This window comes from Protopterus annectens, chromosome 1.part1 (genome assembly GCF_019279795.1).
Source record: "Protopterus annectens isolate FY-2018-M chromosome 1.part1, PAN1.0, whole genome shotgun sequence".
NCBI lineage: Eukaryota > Metazoa > Chordata > Ceratodontiformes > Protopteridae > Protopterus > Protopterus annectens.
Window position 1 is genome coordinate 1,809,067,240 of NC_056726.1, and position 22,429 is coordinate 1,809,089,668.

At 40.7% G+C, this 22,429-nt stretch overlaps 1 protein-coding gene across 1 annotated transcript in view; it reads right to left on the reverse strand.

Annotated features, from left to right (window-relative positions):
• TRIT1 (tRNA isopentenyltransferase 1) overlaps window positions 1–22,429 on the reverse strand; it is a 1,178,366-nt gene that overhangs the window by 392,688 nt on the left and 763,249 nt on the right. The window lies entirely within an intron of this gene.

Sequence of the window (22,429 nt, forward strand, 5' to 3'; positions counted from 1 at the left end):
TAATATTAGCCTGTTCCTCCTCCCTGGGATCTTAATTTTTGTTTTGGAGAAGTTGACTCAGGCTCCTTTTGAGCCTGCTGATACATCTTCCTTGCAACATTGTTCCTGGAAGACTGTTCTTTTGTTATCTCTTACTTCTGCCAGATGGGTGTCTGAGTTACAGGCCTTTATGGCTTTCCTCCTTTTTTGAACTTTCATGAGGACAGAGTGTCCTTGTGTACTATCCCTTCTTTTATGCCTAAGGTGGTTAATGAGCTATCACTTGATCAGTCTATTAATCTGCCTACTTTTATCCCCCTCTCCACAAACTGACAGTGACAGGGTGCTGCATATTTTGGACGTGCATAGGCAATTCAAAATTTATTTGGATAAGACTAAGGCTCTTAGAAAATATGATTAGTTATTTGTTTCTTTTCATACTAGATCTTTGGGAGTTGCTGTATCCAAGCAAATGATTTCTTCTTGGATTTTTAAGGCTATTTCTTTTTATTACAATTTTCATGGCAAAAGTCTTCCCTCCAGTTAAGGCTCATTCTACTAAAGCTGTGGCTTCTTCTGGTGCTTTTTTCAAGGATTAAATACTAATTCTATTATTGAAGTAGCTACCTAGACGTCTGTGCATACCTTTACCAAGCACTACAAGTTGGATGGTATCTCTAGACCTAGGGCTGGTTTTGCTAGTGCCGTTCTTCATGGCTTTTTAGGGGATGCTTCTGCTCTTTCACCCTCCCTGGCACTCTCCCACACATAAGGAATACTGCAGTAGTAAAGGTAAGGACATACTGTTGTGTAAAATCTTACCATAATGACAGATGTCCTTATGTTCACTGCTGCAGTATTCGCTCCCTCCCTCCTTCCCCCTAGTCCTTTGCCTTCTTGGATGTACAGATTACCTCTTGGGTTGCTTGTGCTGATGCGCCTACTGGGGCAATCAGTTCTGACTATGGTAGGCCTGAATGTCACCTTTAAGCCTTGTGCTATGCAAGGAGAGTTTAGGTGACATTTGTTGTACCTTTAAAGTAACAGGAGTCTTTGGTAGACTGGTCAGATGTCGGGATCCCATGGCAGGGAATCTCATATGTTAAGAATACTGTAGCAGTGAAGACAAAGACATCAACTGTCATGGTAAGATTTTACACAACTGTACTTTCTTGGTATAAGGGGAGTGGGCAGCTAATCTTACTGAATTACAGTAAGTAATATATCAGTTTGGACAGTGATGCAACATATTTAGATTATTCCCTTAACTACAGATAGGTGGGTGCCTCACATAGTGGGGATCTTTTTTCCACTCTTACATTCCTGTTAAACTATATCTCAGTTGCTGCAATCTAAACCCTGCTAAAGCATAAAATCTGTAGGAGGCCATACTTCTGTTGTAAACGAGGAAGTGGAAGCAGTTTCTACTTTGGAATGGGCTAAAAGTGTATTCAAGATCTTTCATGACTCTTAAGGTGAGATGGGAAATGGTGCCACATTCTAATTATGTCCGTGTTAAATATGTATTGCATTTACAGAGACTTACGAAAGTAAATGCTAAAGAAATCTGCTGAATATGTTTACCTGGTATCATCAGATTGACTTACATATAATACTGATACAGCACTCTCAGTACAGGTCTTTGCCCTTTGGGTTGATCCTGACTGTCTAAAGAATCCTCTAAAGCTCTTGATGGTGCTTGTGGGGTACTTGCACAGCTAACTTCATACAGGTCTACCCAGTGTCAAGATAACTGGGTGCTGCTGGCCACTTCTCTACAACGTTTAAAGAAGTTTACTTTAAAGATGAACCAAACCATTCTGTCTCTCTTGTATGTTCAGTAAAGACATTTCAGTTATTTCCATCCACTACGTTGTTTATTGGAATATCTTTCAGTACTGCTTTGGTTTTGGGAAAAGGTTTTCTTTCATTTCATAAATTTAAGGACCTCCACTAGCCTGCAAATACATTTCAAGTGGGCATTCAAATCCAGTAAGTATGTTCTTGCAGATGATATGCTAAATACCATATGCATCTCTCATTGTACTTCAAAAGATATTTCACAAGTGGCCTGTACAAATGTACTTGAGAAAATTGCATTGTTAGCATAGTCAGATGTGACATTATCTAACATAATAGCCCAAAGTGCACTCTGGGAGCTGTATCCAGAATAACTCTGTAAAGGGATACCATTTTAGTTTTAGAGTATACAAGAAAAAAAAAAAAAAAAATCAACCTTTTTTAATGACAAAGTTCCCTGAGCAATTCAGTGCAGATCAGTCATACATGACTAAATAAAGAGTGTCTTTTTTGGAACTGAGGTACCCCATCCCCCTCAAATACTGCTGAAAGACAAGCCTTGTAATTATTATAGGCCTCATAGCGTACATATAGTTCCTCTTTGTGTGACTGTTACTTGTATTCGCACATATTTACAACAGTTGAAAAAGTGGTGGATTACATTGCAGTCATTACCAAATGCTATACTATATACGGAGAGGATTAAGATAGCGGCTGTACTTAGCATCAAAGCATAAGCTCTTACTGCCATTGACCTGCTCCATCAATTACAGAAAGTCATGTTCCATTTGGGCATTGTACACCTTTGACTAGGCATTTTTTTAAACTTTCTTTTTTCTGTTATATATGTTATTAATTCTGTAACCTCACAAAGTGTTATTTATTTTTAATTTACCTGTGTTTTGTGTCTTACTGATATGTCTTCATGAATACAGGAGTTAATAATACCATAGAACTTCTTGACAGTATCCTGAATCCTTCATTTGAAACATCCCAGTCTGTTTTCATTAGTATCATGTAATTTACCACATCACATCTTCCATTAGTAAGATATAGGAAGGGTGACATGCGTTTGATTTTACATTTTGTTATCACGATCTGTGTTAATTACAGAGTATAATCATGGGAGAGGAGAAGAAGGATCCTAGGTTCGTGAATACAATATCTAACATACCGCCGTCCCTTACTGGTTTTCACATTATTTGTTCCAAATTGTTTTGACTGACATTGTGTGTGTGTGTGTGTGTGTTTTACTAGTTAAAATCCATTTCATAAGGAATTAATTTTCATTGACTTTTGCGTCATGTAGTTCAGTCAAGAAATCCTCATGTTCTGCACATGCATTGTGTATTGTAGATTCCTTTAACACTGTATTAATGCCAGTGATATTGATGACTAAATCATTTAAGAAATTCTGAGTCATGAAATGTTTTCTTGGTTCCTGACTTTTCTGTGTTCTTTTATAAAGATTGAGACACTGCCACCTAACCTGTCAAATCTACATTTTGGATCTTTAATTCATGTTTAATTCAGAACAAATATTGACATCCTCCAAGAACAAGAAAGCTTCTAATTCACCCATTTTATTGTTGAGACTTTGGGAATTACGAGAAGCCACCTTCACTTGTAATCTTTTTATCTTGTATACCTCTTACTTCGTTTTGTCTTGGAGTTTAAAGAGATATGAGAGAGAGAGAGCATTTCAGTTCCAGGACTTGTACTCCCAGGGGACAAAGGGGAATACCATCAGAAGCAAAGCACCCTGGCTGCTTCCACATCTTACTTCTGGTTGACAGGCACTGAATCCCCTTTATATAGGTAAATACTAGGTTAGTGACTGAGCCTTTTTAAGCCTAGTTGTGCATCTAAAGTATCTGACACATTTAGGAACCTTAAGATTATTCAAAGGGGTATATGCCAGTCAATCCTGGCTGAACTTACTCACTATATTTCAGTCACCCACTTAAACCTAAGTCACACCTCATAACCTCCTACTCCAATACTTTATTTTGTTTTTCTCTGTACCTTACGAAGTCCACTTTCTTTCAACAAAACTTCTACCACTTTCTCTTTCACTCACCTAAATTACCTGGACACCCTATCTTGCACTCTTCTTATAATCTCATTTTCTCTCCATCCTTACTTCCTTCTATAACCCTAACATGAACACCCTCTCTCATAGAAAGACATCATTCAATTTCCCCTCACTGACTCTAATCATGTAATCTCTAATATCCCTTTTAAATAGCTTTTAGAATTGTCTCGGTCTCACTTACAAAATAATATGACTAATGAGTTTTTCCTCACATATTTTCTCCAACTCATGGCATTGTTTTTCATTACACTTTACTATGAAACGTGTTCTACATTTTCCTAATTTCATTGTTTTCACTCCTGTGTTTTGTAGTGCTACATGATACTTTGTGATTTAAAATTCCACTGATTGATTTTTGAAAGATTGTGATTGTGGAGCTTTTCTCTGTGTGCCTCCACTGAAAATGGGCACTTTTTGGCCCAGCTGGACTTTCCTGGTAAACAAATGATAAATAAATGTAGGGTAGAGCTTGTGTGGTCAAGCATTTGCAGGCTATCTCTATTCATTATGGACATAGGTGGTCCAAGATATGCTTGAATTAGGTTAATGAGGAACTCTGCTTTACATGGATGGGAAGCATGTTATAGAAAAGATGGTAGTCTCTGAGGCACATATTTCTCCCTCCAGCATGTTCTCTTTATGTTGCAAGCAAGATTTAAGTACCTAGATTGGGTAATTCTGATGCTATTTGTTTTGTGAATATGCAGAAAGCTTGTTGGAAAGGGATCCAAGGATGCTGTGTAAGCCAGGCAAAGATCTCCCCCTCAACAGCCTGTAGTAGACAGAGTACAGGGACAGGGAGTTGAGTCAATCCACACAGGACTTGTTGTTTATGCCCTGTATCCTTTCTGTGAGAAATCTCTGGTGACATTACAGTTGTTGCATGTGCCTGGTCAGGTACATACCAAAAGGGGTGCTGTACACAATGATTGGTTTGAAGAGGGTCAAATACAGTGGAACAATAACTTCTTTGGACCTAGAAGCCATACCCTTGTTTGTATGTTGCGTATCATAGAATGATTTCTTTATTACAGTAGTTACAATGTTGTCAAAGGCCAGGTTACTGTCTACATGTGCCCAAAATCCCTGACTACTGAGTCTACTCCTAAGAGTGTGTTTTCAATAAGGTAGTTTCTAGGAGTAGTTGATTTTTCAAAGGATACCATTATGCATTTATTGGCATTGAGTTTTAGACTGTAGCCCTGGCACCAGTCATTTGCCTGAGTCAGCCCTTCTTGGAGGATATTTGTATTTTGGGAGGGTTCTATGACAGCACCTAGTTTGCAATCATCTGCTGTCTTGGTCAGCCACAGGTTCTTGACATTGGCCTTGACTTCAGAGAATTAGAGGCAAAAAGGAGTGAACCCAATACAGAACCTTGAGGGACTCCACTAATAACTGTCCTTTTTATGTTCCTGGACTGCCTATTCTAACTTCTTGGGTTTTATATGAGAAACTGCAACAACAATGTCCAAAAAAACTGCAACAACCAGATCCGAACCAAATTCTGGAGCGAACAGATAAAAGCGCACAAATAGTATTAGAATATTTATTCTGTAGTGACAGATAGCCAGCACCATGGCTTACAGAGATAAACCCCTAACTATGGCCCAGCTAACCTAGATTTGGTTAAATGCTCTGGCATCTGAGGAAGTGACAAGAAGTGAAGGGTGCACATTGAAAATGCTCCCGGAGAGTAAGCATGGGCTAGAGAAGGAAATAGCTATCAGGTGTGCCAACAAATTCATGAGTGAGGCGTGGGGAAATAAGGATAGGTCATAATAACTCCTAACAACAACCAGAAGCAGTTCCTGACACTGCCCCGCAAGGATACCCTTAAGATCTAGGGTGGACCCAGATCACTCAGAGGGAGGGAGGAAGGAGAAGCAGGTAGACCTGACAATGGACAGTGTTACTGGGACTACCAGACAGAATGAAGCAGGGTTGGGAGGGTAGAAATGTAAAAGGTGCTCTTCTTTTTCAATGGAAAATATTTTTTCAAATTTAATTCTTCTGTTTACTCAGGTCTTGACATTTGCTGTCCAGTCTGCTGGCAATAGACACCTAATTAATCTACTGCTAGCAGAAGTTAATGAAGTTAACTGCTAATGCTTCATTAAGAGCAAAATTCTACCTGCCTCTTCCACAGTAAGAGTTTGACAGTTCACCTTGACTGTTCTATGATGCTAATCTTTACATGGCCGAATGCAGTATTCATTCGACCAGGGAATGGAGGGTCTATATCAAGACACTGAAAAGAGTGAATGCTCTTACATCGACCCCTGATAACCGAAAGCACAGACTGTCGAATGGCCGGAACAGCGATTTTTTCCCAGGGAGAAAAAAAATCGCCAGTTGCTGGGACTTTGCCGTTTCCTCCACTGTGGTGCGATCTAGGAGTTGGTATATTTAAGTAGGGGGGGTGCGGAGGGGCACATCCCCCCCACTTAATTTTGTCTGTGGATTATTTTTTTTTTGGAGCAGCGATTTTTTTCCCTGAGAAAAAAATCGCTCTTCCTTATGTTCAACATTCTGTGGTTTTGGTTATTAGGATTTTCAACGATCGACTATGTAATATAGACCCGGGAATGGATGGTGTTGGGTGGGTCAGTACAGCATCTGGAAACTGAAGAAATCATGTGTGAAAATATGTGGTTGCGAAAGCAGTGTAATTTTCTTTTTTATTAAGACCAAAATGCTGTATGTCACTTTCCCATAATCATTAGTGACTAGTCATATTTAACTAGAAACATAGCTAGGGTGAGTTGAACGAGGCCAACTCCCATGGTCATGAGGTGTTAGGTTGTGTAACAGTCAAATGCTAATTGGTCAGTAGTACAGTACCAGAATTAATTTCTGCTCATGCATTTAGAAATGCTGATACAGAAATTAGTTTTGATACTGCTTTGGCAGCCTGTCAGGACTAAGGAAGTGCTTACTTCAGTACGTTCTGTGTTATAAGTCTTTTTTTTTTTTTTCGCTCCTCTACTTGGATTTTAGATTGGGTAATAGAGAGACCTGGCAAGATAGGGGAACAGAATGCAGCAGAGTAGCATATCTTTTCTTTTTTTGTTCCTCAACTTTGAGTTGAGGGGCACCAGATCAGATGAGACAGATCGGATTCTGGCTCTGTTCTTTAATCACAAATGCTTATGAAGGCAATGTGAGAAGATGACCAAAATACTGTATTGGCTTTGGTTTTCACTATATGCCATAGAAACTTAAAATGGAAAAAGTTATGGGCATTCAGAAGCCATGTAGCTGAAAGCCTTGATGGAATTAAAGGGTTATTTGGATCTATCCCATGGACCTCCATTACAGGAAGTTTAAGGTATCACACAGTGAAAACTTTAGCTTGGCTGGGTTTTTCTTGCATTTTTTTATTCAGAGGTTTGTCTGTCTGACCTTTTAACCCTATAGCTTGGATTTTAGTTAGGATATTTTGCAGGCATCTTAATGTTTATGAGCATTATCTGGGTTTAAAATTATGTGTTACTGACATATAACCAAATTATCCACATATGAGGTTAATAAAAAAGCAGAAACATGCATGTTCACAGCTAGTGGGGTTTGGTTTTATTGGCTTGAACAGAAGTTATGTACTTACCATAACTGATCATCTGTGTTGTCCATTATGCATCACAAATGGGTCCTCGGATCTGTCCTCAGATCCAAGCCGGCTATTTCTCACACATACTATCTGAGCCTCAAACTCTTCCCTCTCCCATGATGCCTCACTCCTCCTCAAACCCTCAGATTGAGTTTGTTGCCCCTTTCTCAAGATGGTTATTTCAAAGATAATGGAAATACAGAGACAAAAGACCTAATGGAGTCCAAACTAGGAAACGGTGGGTTCTGTAATTCAGTCTAGATCACTCTCAGCTGTACAAGGCAGGGAGAAGGAGGGTGGGATGTGATGCATAATGAAATCAGAAAACACAAATACCAAGTTATGGTAAGTACACAACTTCTAATCTGATGCTGTCCATTTCATTATGCATCACAAATGTGTCAGAGTCCCCAGCTACATAAACCCTGGGAGGACCTCAAAGAAGGATATGCTGGAGCACTTCTGAACCAAAGGAGGTTCTGTTCCTGGAAATGATGTCCAGCTTGTAATGAGACACAAATGTATGGGCTGTGGACCAAGTAGCTGCAGCAGAAATTTCATCAACTGGAGTTCTAGCAGAAAAAGCTGAAGAGGTCAACATTGATCTGGTGGAATGGGCTCTAACTGGCTGGGGAAGTTGCTTGCCTTGCTGAGAATAAACTGTGGAAATACATTCTATAATCCATTTAGCTAAAGTAAACATAGAGACAGCCTAGCCTAACCTGTTTGGTGAAAAGGCTATGAACAACTGCCCTGAGTTTCTATGAGGTCTAGTTCTATGTAGGTAGAAATGTAACTGTCTGCGAATGTCTATAGAACGTAACATGTATTTGCCTTTATTGGATTAATTGGGGAAAAAACATAGGTAAATGAATGGTCTGGTTCATGTTCACCTCTGAAGTGACCTTTGGAATGAGGAAGGATTCATCCTAGGAAAAACTCTATCCTTGAAAAAGGTTATGTACAGTGGTTGAAAAGACAGAGCCTGCAATTCTGAAACTCCACTGGCTGATGTAATAGCCAAAAAAATACTTCAGCTCACAAGAACTAGCAGGTTCACTGGATTTCTGGGTGAGATCTTGGAGTACTAAAGTAAGATTCCCAAGGAGGAGAAGGATCCTAGATTGAAGGTCTTAGGTGAAAAGCCCTTTTAAGAATGCCCGACAGAGTTTGCAAGAAGAAACCGTAGAGGGGAACCCAACTCCCTTCCCAACATAGAAATTTGTGATAGCCGCATGTTGCACCTTTATTGTAGAAAAACTACCTCCCTCATGGAAAAGCAAGCTCAAAAACATAAGGACATCCAAAACTGAGGGCTGAAAAGGGGTCTACATTCCTTTGTGAAGCCCAGGTGGAAAACCTTTTCCATTTGCTACAGTATACTTTCCTGGTGGAAGGCTTTTGAGAGGCAAGGATAATGTTGTGGACAAGTTCAGGAAGCCTGGTCTTCAGCAAGATTACTGTAAGTGCAGAAACCAACAGGTTAGTTTGAGGGACCAAAGACTGGGGATCTGACATTCTGTCAGATGTGAAATGAGATCCAACATACATAGAGGATATTTGCTGTAAGACTGCGGAAAAGGGAACCATACCTGACAAGGCTAGTGAGGGGCAATGAGGATATGATTGGTCTTCAACCTGCTGGCTTTCTGTAGAACTTTGGGTATTAAGGAGATTGGAGGATAATCATACAGGAGACCTGGAGGCCAATCATGGACTAGAGCATCCCTGGGTGACTCCCCGCAGGGGGATCAGAGAGAAGTACCTACTGCAGTTGTTGTTTAGGGGAGAGGCAAATAGATCACAGCAAAGTTATCCCCAACTGCTGAAAATCTTGTTCGCTACTAACTGGTTCTGGGACCACTCATGAGGACTCAAAATGGACCTGTTCAAACTGTCTGCCAGAATGCTAGATTTTCCAGGGATGTGTGTTGCAATGAGAAAGCAGTAAGAAGCAATTGCCTATTCCAGCCCCTCATGGCTTCTCCGCAGAGCTGGTAAGAACGGGTTGCCCCCTGCTTGATGATATACCATACAACTGACATGTTGTCCTTCAAGATTGCAATTGTCCCCAGAGGGAGGCAGTCCTGAAAGGCTTGCAACATAAGGAGAACTGCCCTTATCTCCAGGACGTTTATGTGCAGTTTGGTCTCTGTAGGGGACCACATGCCTTCGGCCATCCTTCCCTGGAAATGCCCCCTCACCCCAACTGGGAGGCATTCATGGTCACTGTGGCCAAAGGAGGGGAGAGGACAAAAGGCCTGCCTAGATGAAGATCATCTGTGAGTATCCACCATTGCAGATAATGTCTGTAAATTGGAGTAAGTTTGATCAGTGTTGATAACGAGTGACACCGGATGGACCACTGAACTGCCAGAGTTCACTGGAGACCTTGCATGAAGAACCTGGTTAGAGGCACCAGAAGGATGGCAGCTGACATGGAGCCCAAGGATATGAGAACTAGGTGAGCGGAAGGAGATGGTGTGTCTAGTAGTCATTGGACCTGCTGCCTGAGAGACGATATCCTCTGTAAGGGAAGAGCTGCAACTTAAGTGACTGTGTTCAACTGAGTCCCAATGATTTCGATGTCCTAGACTGGGACCATCTTGGATTTTGCCATGTTCACTGTGTGACCCAGGTGGCAAAACAGGTGCAACATCACCTGAATAGTCCACAGTAGTTGATGCGCTATGGGTGCCATTAGAAGCCAGTAATCCAGATAGGGGAACACCTGGAATCCTTGCAGATGGACATGCACTGTGACTACTGCCATGCATTTGGTGAACACTGGGGGGGCAGTGGTTAGGTCAAAGGGCAGTTCTCTGAATTGGTAATGATCGCCCCCCAGCCAGAACTGTAGATATCTCCTGGAGGGTCTATATGACTTGGTCGACAATTCATATGGTCGACTGTTTATTTGGTCGACAGTTCATTTGATCGACAAGCATTTTAGGTGGGGGGGCTGTGCCCCCCACACACCCCAAACTATATATATCAACTCCAGGGTCGCACAACATTGGGGAAGGGGGCAAATGCTTGTCGATCAAATGAACTGTCGACCAAATAAACAGTCGACCATATGAACTGTCGACCAAGTCATATAGACCCCTCCTGGAGCACCTCTCTATTTTGATATGATAGTATGCATCTTGCACATCCACTGAGCAGATCCAGTCATCCTTGCGAGTGAACGGCAGAATGGACTGTACCGTAAGCATGCAGAACTTTTTCTTCACAAACAGATTCAAACTGCTTAGATCCAAGATGGGTCAAAGGTCCCCAGTCTTCTTTTGCACCAAAAAGAAGCATGAGTAAGTTCTGCATCTTCATTGTTCGGTTGGGACCTACTGGATGACTCTTTTGTCTAGAAGTTTTTGTACTTCTAGAAGGCCAGTCCCCTGTGAGTGGGTGGCACATCAGGGAGATGCTCCCTGGTGTGGGGTGAAGGAAGGGAAAAGGCAATATAGTAGCCTCTGGAAATAATGTCTAATACACAAGTGTCATTTGTTATGTCTGTCCAGGCTGCTGGCTGCAAGGATAGCCTGCCCCAGACTGCCTCCAGAGTAGGACAGTCATGCAGTGCTTCAGGAGTGCTGAAAGGTCCTGTCAGAGAAGGGTTCCCTGAAGCCCTGCTTCTGTGGACCCAATCTCTCTCTGGGGCAGTGTCTACCACTGAATCCTCTCCATCTGCCCCTAGAAGAGGATTCGTCCTGCGAATCAGGAAAGACCCCTTGGAATTTGCAGAACCACATCTTCTTCCTGCTCCATTGGTTCCTGAATTAGGTCCATTGGGGGAAGAAAATTTGATCCCTATGGCAGATAGAGTCTTGTCCTCCTGTTTGCTGCAGATAAAAGTCTCCTTAACTGATGGTACGAAGAAAGAGGAACTGTCAATGGGGGCATTAATGAACTATGCTTTGTAGGGGTCTGCAAACCTGTACAGTCTCATCCATGTATGTCTCCTGAGGACTATGCCTGAACCAGCTGCCCGAGATGTTCCCTCCGCCATGTGGGAGATTAGCCGAATCGAGGAGTTAGCAACAGAAGCCATAGTGTTATCTGTGTGGAAAGCTTTCTGAAATTTTCCTCCGACAGCAACTGCACCAGAGAGGTGGAAAGTTCCTTCACCAGGTCTCTATGGAGGTGAGTGAAGTGTGCCAGGTAGTTCAATGCTCTCAGCAAAAAAGTTGCTGAGGCATACACCCACTTCCCATGTCTGTCCAAGGTCCTATACTCCTTGTTCGGGGAGGGTGACACTGGAGCTCTGTTCGGCGAGCTATTTTTTGGTGGCTGGCGACACCGCAATGCCATCAACTGGGACACCTTTACTCCAGAAAGGACAATCCTGAGGGAGACTAAGGTACTTATCCGCATGTTTTGGGATTGGTTCCATGATTTCAAGCTCCTTCCAAGCCTAATGGATGATGAGGTCAATAAGTTGGTCTACCGGTGTGGTCACCCAAGATGTAGATGGTAATGTCCATGAGCACTGACTCCTCCAAGGAAGGGAGTTGGAAAGACCATCCACCCTTTCGTTTCAGGATTTCTAAGATACCTTCAAAGGAGATATCATCAGGTGGACATCAGGGAGACCATTCCCCTTCATCAAAGTTGGTGCCTTCTGTCAAAGACTCCATGGGGGAGACAATGTACTTCCTCTTCTGCAGACACTTCTGGGGGATCTCCTCTGTGGGGTACACTGGTGAGGACTCAGAAGACAGGGGAAACCCTTGCTGAGGGGTACGCTAGAGGTTCTCTGGGAGGGGTTGACCATTGATCAGACTGATAGGAGCAAAGCTTCAATCCACAGAGGATTGGGAATGACCTGGCAGAGGAAGGACCATGTCTTGAGGTGTTGAGAAAGCCCCCTCTGCCACCTGGAATGCCAGGGATGCTGGGAGAGCCTGCCCCCCAACCTCAGAGGCCGAAGCCGCTAAAGTAAAAAGAGAAGAGGCCATCCTGGATCCAACACCACCAGAGGGCACCAGAGCCGAGCTGTCAAAGGCTGAGGTCCCCAGAGGATGGTACAGCTCTGAGAAGGTTGGAGCTGACACCAACTCCAAGGATCCCATGTTGACCCCTCAGATATGGAATTCGCTCTGATCTGACAGAATCGGAACCAAGCCGGTCTGAGACACCGTCGGAGTCGGGGAAATAAGTATGCCAAGACCAATGCTGATCAACTGAAGATCACCAGTCCCTGCAACTCCAAAGCCAAGCGGATTGGAGGAGGAGGCTGAGGTATTGGGGCCGGAACTCTCATGGATCCAGCGTGGATTAGAGAAAGCAATCCCCAGCTGGTTCTCTGCTTTGAGGAAACTCATCAACCGATCCATATCAGAATGGGAGAGCCAAGCAGACCAAGAGGACAGGGAAGAATGCATCCACCTCACAGGTGATAAGCTTGTCCAAGAGGTCTGAGCAGGAGAGGGGGACTTGCTCTGGTGTGGAGTATGATTCCAAGACCTGTGATCCGGGTATGTGTGACTCAGAGTCTGCTCCAGAGATGAGGAGCTATGGATCCTAATGACCACCAATGGCTCCAAAAGGCTGCTCAGACCAGAGGTCAAGGGATCTGGTAGGGTGGTTGGTTTGGTCGGTGCCGACTCCCCCAGATCCGAGGGACCTCTCAGATCCAGAGAGAAGCAAGCCACAAATGGATCTGATGGGGATGTATCTGAAAGATTGCTTCATTTTCAGAAACAGAAGCAGACATCCCCAGGGAAGCAGAATGGGGTCACTTCTTTTGGGAAGGAGTCTGGACTCCAGGGGGGAATAAGCCCTCTCAAGTTGAGCTTATTCCTCCTATCAGCAAGGGCCCGGGAACTGAAGGCCGAGCAAATGTCACATGTCATCTCCAAGTGCCCCAGACCCAAGCAATAAACGCGCCTCTTGTGGGCATCAGATTGGGGAATATTATGCCCACAAGAGGCACACCTCTTAAAACCAAAGGGTTTTTCTCATTTGTCTGACATACTGCCAGGCACTCACACAAACACGCACTCTCAGACACCACCCACACACTAACTACAACTATAACTAAACTATAACTTAAAGAAACCAGGAAAGCTTTTTTTAAGGGAAAAAGAAGAGAAAAGAGAAAAGGAAAAGGGCGGGAAGGAACTAATGCCAGCTAAAACTAAGTAGCCTAGCGGGAGGGGGAGGTAATAATTAACTTTAACTATTTAGCTCTAGACTGTAGAGAAAAAGAAGGAAGAATCCCAAGAGAAAAAAATTGAAAAACTTACCTAAACTGGACAGAGGCTCATAATTTCTTCTGTCCATAATGGCAGCAAACGAGATCTGGGGGTTTGAGGAGGAGTGAGGCATCATGGGAGAGGGAGGAGTTTGAGGCTCGGATGGTATGCCAGACAAATGGCCAGCTTGGATATGATTATGGATGTTAAACAGGGTTATGCTTGTGTATTAAACTGACAATCCACCATTACTATATGTTGGTTTGTTTAGTAATGGCTGTAATATCAAACATACTTAAGTGCTAGATTTGTTAGCTTTTATTTTGTGACAGTATGTGCATTCATCCCTGGAAAATTATTATGTATATTTTGAAGTCAGTTGTAATAAGCACAAATAAACTGGTGGGCTACTCACTAACTGCCTCACCGGTTCTTTTGATTAATTTTGTAGTTTAAGTGTTAGGAGTTCAAAAATATTGATTATGCAATGAATTAAAAGAAATGGAAAGTAGCAGTATCCATTCTACCTCACCAAACCAACTAAGGTAAACTTGCTTCTGGTTCAGTTCTGCAACATTATAGTCATAAAAAGTTGGTTGTTGTTCTCCATCTAAGTTTTAAAAAAGGCGCCAAACAACTCACTGTCTAAAAGTTCATTTAACAGTTGTCAAATGTGTCACAGAATATGTCATCTTTTCAATTTTTACTTAGGGCTGTATCAGCAGGTGGCACTGTGAACAATTAAAATTGGAAAATCTCACAGCATCTAGCAAGTCTAAGGATCCTACAGCCCTTAGCCTCATTCTTCCTTAGAAACCTGTTGTCTAATATTGGTAGTTGAAGAACTAGAGAATCAGCTTTGAAAAAAATATATTAAAATGATGAGATATATGATGCTGCTGTAGCTAGAACTGTATAAAAATACTCAGGGCTCTAGCAGCTCAGGAAGAAGAGGAAATAGAATCGAAGAATAGCAGTACCAACACACCTATGGTAGTGGAAGATAAGGAAAGAGCCAGCAAAAAATTCCAATAAAACTAGACATTGAAACTTTATCAGAACAAAGAACAGCTAAAACCGCCAAGTTATATAGCAACACCCCTATCCCTATCACATGAATAATAGTCACTAAACTGTGCTATATGCTTATATAAAGCATTAGTATCTCCCTTTTTATCAATATCCAGGAGGTGTTCATATACACGGTCATAAAATTTCCAGGTGGTTTTCCCCACATAAAAAGCAGCACATAATTGGCATTGGGCTAAATAATGTTTTAGTGTCCATTATTTTAAGTTTTTAGTTATTGAACGGGTAAAATAGGATCTTCAGGGGTGGGTAACAAAGGAACATTTAGAAATCTGTGAGTTTAAATGGCAGGTTTTGCTAGATGCTACTGTACACCCAGGGATAAATGATGTATGTTCTAATAATTCTATTTTAAAATTAAGGCATTATACTGTTTCTAAATTTTGATTGGATGCTTTAAATTCATGTGATAGGGACGTCGCTATATAAGTTGGTGGTGTTAGTTGTTCTTTGGTCTGATGAAGTTCCAAAATCTGGGAATGAAAGTGCTCAACTTAATTTGAATAAACTTTGGAGTTTTATTGGAATTCTTTGCTGGCTCATTCCTTATTTTCTACTACCACAGGTGTTGTTTTTTTGGTTTGTTTTCCACCGTTTGGTTCCTGGTTTGTCAAGAATGGCAGTACCTCAAAACATAACGTGTGAAGACTATAGAACAATCAAGTGGCTGAGAGCCAGGTATAGAAATAAGGCACAAAAGAAAAGCTTGTGGTGGAATGTAGAAGTCCAGGAAGTCATCAAAAGCAAGGAGTGCAGGAAAATGTAGGAGACAGGAAAGATGGATCAGGCTAAAATGGAATACTGGTTGGCTAACAAAGAGGCAAAGAGAGCAGCAACAATAGCAAACAACAAGCATTAGGGCACTCTACCAGCTTCTGGGGAGTGATCCAAGAGAAATCACAAATAAAGTCTATCAAGATGCATGAGAAAGACAATGAAGACAGTCACCAGACACCTTTCATAAGGGACGCCAAAAACTACCTACTCACCAGTCCACAAGACATCACAGGCAGATGGAAGGAATACTTCTAGTAGCTTCTGAATGAAGAAAACCACACAAAAGCTGTACTAACCCAAACACAGCCTATGCTGAAAGAAGAAGAAGAATCCACCACAGAAGAAGTAAGAACAGCACTAAAGAAAATAAAGACAGGTAAAGCAGGCTCAGATTAGGTTCATAGGTTTCTACTAGGCTAACGACTAACAGGGTCTTAACAAGCCCAGCCATGCAACCCAATCCATTTTTTCCCAGAGTTTCTTAGATACCTATATGTTACTAAGGAGGTAGCTAAGGGTTATATGTATGTATGCATGTATGTGTGTGTGGGGGGTGTGGGGGTAAGTTAGCTAAAGATTAATTTACTTATTGTCAATCTCTGTCCATCAGATTCATGGGGGCCAGACCGGGAGCAAATCTGTGATTTCCCATCTAATGATTAATGTTTCATTTGAATAGGGTCAGAGATGAACTCTGCCTAATGTAGATATGGAGCTTATTCCACATTGGGGGATCCTTTGAGGTACAAATTGGCATCTCCAGCATGTTATATTCATGTCGCAGGCAAAGTTCAGGTCCTTGGATCTACTGTTTCTGGTGCTGTTTGTTTTCTGGATGTGTAAGAGCTCCATCAGACATGGATCTGAGGATGCCTTATATGCCAGGCACAGATCTGCTCCCAGTAACCTGTTGGCAGACTAAATACAGGGCCTTAAATTGACCTGTGTAGGACAGGGTATTAATACCCTGGATTTTCCTGGTGAGAAATGTTTGAGAGCATTACAACTGTTGCAAGTGCCTGGTTAGATACATGCCAGAGGGGGTACTCTACTCAACTTATGGGTCTGATAAGGGCTGAATAGAGTGGTAGTCTAACTTCCTTGGTCCTGGATGTCATAACTTTGCTTATGAGTTGAGCATCACAGAATGATGTTCTTACTATCTTGGCTACATGTGGGTCGAAGTCCAGATTACTGTCTACATATGTTCCAAGATCCCTAACTATTGGGTAATCTCCTAGGGTTGTTTTATTAATGAAGTAATTAGATTGGGTGACTGATTACCCAAAGGGCACTATAATGCATTTCTTTGTACTGTGTTTTAATCCGTGACTTTGATACTCTTCATTTGTTTCTGTTAGATCCTCTTCTAGGATGTTAGTGTTGCACGGGGAATCTATGATAGCACCCAATTTATATTTATTTATTTAATATTTGCTGACCGGGAAAGTCTGACTAAAACAGAGCCCATTTTCAGCGGAGGCTTGGGGAGAAATGCTCTAGACACATGTCTTTGGAATGTGGGAGGTGGTATGGATATTAATTTTATTTACTTGTTCCATTCATTACAGTTTTAACTATCATCAGAGAATGTTATTATTTACCAGAATTTGCAATGGACATTTATTTTATGAAATTATCAAGTGATATATTATACTGTTACTGTTTGTTTGCTATTTCTGTACTTTGTGGACTACAACGCATTTGTTTTTATTTACTTATTTTACTTGTTTTCAGTACCGCAAGTCTGTTGTTGACATTTTGGTTGTATTATGTCTTTTCCTTTTCTTGCATACATTTTCCTTTTCATTTTAAATAGGTTTCATTACTGCTTACAGAAGGGGTCAGCTGTTGTTTATTTGACCATTTCTCTCTCTTTATTGTTACCAAAACCTATTACTTGTAATTCTAAGGGACTAGGTATACTGAAAAAGAAACATAGGGCTGGTTGACATTCTTGCTGGTAGCTCCCAAGGGCCAGTTTTGTCCCATCCCAGTACTCAGCAGTTTCTGCAATGGGGTGAAACAACATGCTTATACCTCTGTCTGATGTTAATTAGATGTGACTCTGTCTTATAATCAGATACAAGTAGGTAGGACCCGCTTTCCTTTGGAACCAGTGAGGGTGCTGTATTTCAAAGCCAGGTCCATATGTAATGAGAAGGGTAATTAAATGACTTGCCGCATTGTGCAGATATGGTCTTATCCACTCAACTTTATTCCCTCTGGCTTCTCTATGATATAGTGCCTAAACTGGTTCAGGCTAAGGGTGGATTTGCATGCATCTATCATTAAGCCATTACGTTGAACAAGGTCAAGACTGGACATGCCAACTCATCTAAGTATTTAATGGTTGCAAGAAAAATGTTCCTCATATATCATCCACCTAGTGGTGTGCAGACCATCCTTCAAGAATTTCCAAACTCCTTTTCTCCTGTGTACTGTCATCTCACAAATGATCCATTCTGGGTGAATTCAACATCAGGATTGATGAGGACTCAGTGATTTTTGAAAAATAATTACTCTGTATTTTTGCTCAAGTGGTTGCTTCCACACCCATATATTCATTAAGTCAAACCTTGGACTGGGCTTCCATCTTGGAGTTATAACTACTGATTTTGTGGTAGAATTGGTCACCCAGTCAAACCACTCCATTACTTTATTTGTGGTTGATCCACCTTGGCAGGATACTCATCAGGAGCACATTGGACCTTCTAAGTTAAATTCTGCTTGATCAGCTACAGGAATGCAGTGCAATAAATATGACAGAGTTTGTTGAATTGCACAGCTGTGTGCACACAGCTTCAACAGACATTGTGGCTGGGTATGACTAGTTACATGGTTTAACTCTGAGTTCTTTAAGCTTAGGAGGACTTGCTGTATGAAGGAGGAAGGAGTGTAAGTGGGGAAGGGCACCAACATGGTTGAGAACAAGCTCATTCTGGACATGACTTCCAAGATGGCTACAGCTCCACATTGAGTAACAGCTGAATTTCACCTCACCCAGTGTGAAAACAGAAACTTAGAACACAGAGCCAGTAAACTCGTATTTTTGGGTACACTTCAGTAACTGGCTAGTAAGTGCATTGCTTGGATGCCAGCAAAAATGAAATGCAGAGAACCTGAAAGAAAATCAATCACAAAAGGTTAGTTAAAAGTACTGACTGGGCAGAATTCTGCAGCTGTTCAGCAAAAAGCAGTGCAAGCTCCAGCTGTGGTGCAAGACATGACTTCCATTAACCTAGAGGAAAAAATAAGTCAAATGTACTCAGTGTTAATTAAAATAAATGAAACACTGAATGAGTATATCAACTCAAATAACAAAAGGCTGGAAAAAATAAAGGAAGCTTTAAAAAGATATTGAGATGAGATGATAAAACTGCAAAAATCAGAGGTATAAACGAAGAAAAGGCTGGCTGAATATGAGACTGCTCAAGAAGAGATGTTTCAAAAAATAACAGAATTAGAGGACTGAGCACATAGAGAAAACCCCAGGTTTTCTGCTGTACCCAAGAAGCTGGAAGGAACAGACTGTATTCATTTTATAAAACATGCAACTGGACTAGTATTCCACAACAGGAATTAATTGAATGGGCACATCATGTGTGTGCTCCAAACCTGGACATGAGAAAGCAAACTAGACTTTTAATAGTAAAGATGCAATGCTACAAGCAGAAGGAATTGATTCTGACAAAACTGTGGCAGAAGAACAAAGTACTAAAAGTGGGAGACAGTAGTGTGTTTGTGGAAAATGATTACTCACTGTACACCAGGCAGAAGAGGAGTACATTTATTGCACTAATCAGGAAATGTTGAGAAGCATGCATGAGATTCAAGCTGCTGCACGCAGCTATTTTTAGAATATTCTTTCCTGGAGGGACAAAATCATTTGTTGATGTAGAGCATGCTAAGGAGGAAATATAAAAGTTTGTCTAACAAAAAGTGAGTTATGAAATAGAAGGAGATTCTGCTGCTTGTTCTCCTGGTAATAAGATCACAGAGAGACTGTGTCAGTGAGACCTTTTCCAATGTTTCAACAGTAAATGCTTGATAGATAGAAAACAGCACAAGAGTTGACTAGATGGGAAATGAAGCAGTGGCTGGATTTGGGAGATGGAAATCAACAGGAAGAAAACTAGCAACTCAGAAACTGACAAATAAATGTGGGATTACAAAACATTAATTATATTTGTGAAACATGACAGAACAAGAAACCTGGAAATATTGGACTTTTTTGACTTTGTTAAACTTGTTAGGGGACTCTAAAGCATATGCCCTACTTTATTTGTTTATTTTATTTTACATTTGTTGAGCGGGCTAGTCCAATTGGATATATGTCCATTTTCAGTAGAGGCCCGGGGAGAAAAGCTCCAAAATACAACAAGAAAACACTATTATTTATCATATGTGACATTTACAAATGCAGCTAAATTTACAGATAACTTTCATATTCAATACATTTTGTTACATTTCAGTAAGCAATAACATGGTACGTAACAGAATCATAGTACATATCCGCAATGGTTAGTCATTCAAATATTTAGGTAATAACATTTTAAGTATAAGTGAATACTCTCTTTGCAGTTAGCATAAAAGATAGCCAGCTTATACACTCTCTTAGTAGTTAGCAGAAAAGTAACTAGTTTATACAGGTATGGTGATTAGTACCCAAAGAAATTTGAGGGAGTTAGCCAGGGTTAGAACAAGGGCATAGCCACTGTGATTTAAGGTATGGTTTCAGTTTGCTTTTAAATTGTGTTGTTGAAGTAAAGGTGGTTAGGTCTTTTGGGAGGGAGTTCCAGGTTTTGCCCACAGTATTGGCAAACAAGGAATCACCAGCCAAGTTGTTAGCTTTACCTATTTGTACAAGTAGTCTGTTTGATAAGCGTACGGTCTTCAGGTTGTTATAGGGGGGTGATTAGGTTACTAAGTATAGGTGTGTTAGTAGGTTGGTACAGGATCTTGTGGGCAACTGATAACTGGTTAAATAGTATTAAATTTGGGAGTTCTAGCTAGCCTAGCTGCTTAAGATTATTGCAATGATAAGTTCTGAAGGGAGACCCAGTTGCAAATCTGGCAATATTGTTGTAGGAGATTGCTAGCATATTCAGGTTGTTTTTACATAGTTTCATATATATAGGTGAGGCATAGAGAAGGGTAGAGATTAAGTGGGTATGAGCAATGGTGGTCCTGGTTATTGGGATCAAAAAGGGTCTAATACTGTATAGGGATCCTAATTTTTTGTTAACTGCTGTTATAGTACTGTTAATATGGGAATCAAAGGTGAGGTTGTTGTCAATTAGTATCCCAAGAAGCTTAGTAGAAGAATCAGGAGATATAATAGTGCCATTACTTGATGTCACCATAAAATTAAGTGGGGGGGGGGCTATGGGTGGGAGTAAATAATAACAGTTTTGTTTTTTTGGGATTCAGGATGAGGCATCGATGTAGAAGCCATTTCTCAACTGTGTTAAACACATTTTGTGTTTGGGACTGTAGGTCAGATGGTGAGGTGCCAGAGCATATTAACGTGGAACCATCCACGCATTGGATGCAAGTAGCTTGAGGTATAACAGTAGCTAGGTCACTTATTTCATGACATTAATGTTTGGAAGACTATTTAGGAGGGGGGAAGAAGGAAAACAAAATCTTGTTCTTAATAGTAGTGTTTTTATAATGCACAATATAATACACATGCTTTAAAGTAATGTTTTCTCAGTTAATTTTCAAGTAAAATAGGGATACTAATGTAAATAGGTGCCTCTGTTTTATTCCCTTCTCCTCTCTCCTTGTTCAGTTATAAGAAATGTAGGCACTGCAACATAAAAAAGAAGAAAAGTCTGGTCAAAAGAGTAGGATATAAGAAAAATGTATGTGCTTTTTGCCACTCTTGCATATAGAATGACTAGATTAAGGCCCTTGGCTTGATGTAGTAACAAGTTTTATGAGAAAGCAAATAAATAAAAAAGAACATTGTCTAGCAAATAAATGAGTACCTGTAGAAGAAACTCTGTATCTGGTTCTCGTGTTTCCATGAAGACAATCTGATAAAAAGTAATAAAAACAATACTTATTTCTTTCAATATTTAGGAGATAATGCTTTCTGAAAGCATTCAAGTGTTTTCCCAATCTGGGAGCATAATAAAAATAAGACAAAAGCAAACAGCACTTGATAGAAGCACAGGCTGTACTATGCATCTTAGCATGCATAACCTTAATTTAAGGATAACCCACGTCTGTGAGTGTGGCTATCAGTCTGGGACAACTGTTCCTATTAGGAGGCTAAAACTTCAATATTTGAAGATATATACCGTTTTATGTGTTAGTATCAAGTTAATAGATTTTAGAGGTGTATTGGGGGGTGTTTGTTGCTTTGTTTGAGTGCTTTCAACAAAACAAAATGTTTTGTAAGATGTGGCATAGGCTCAAATGGATATGACAAGAAACAACTGTATAAAAGATCAACCTACCAAACATGAGTGCATGCATATAACGCAAAAGCAGGAAATAGAAACTTAACAAAAAAGCTGTTGCATATAAAAGGTGGGAATAATAACTTTTATGATGCTTTCTGTATTATCCTTAAATGTAAATGGTCTCACACAGATATATATATATATATATATATATATATGTATACAAAAAAGAAAGAGCAGTGAACTATATTAAAATGTAGAGTACAAATAGCTATGCTATAGGACATGCACTTAGAAAGAAATGAACGTGTGACTTTGATAAAGAAATGTTTCCAGGATGGTTATTCAGCAGAGTACCTGGAACAGATGAAAACAGGAGTATTTATATTAATTGCAAGAGGAGCTCCAATTGCGACAGAAGAGGATACAAAAGATAATAATGGTAGATTTGTAGTACTAAGTGGCT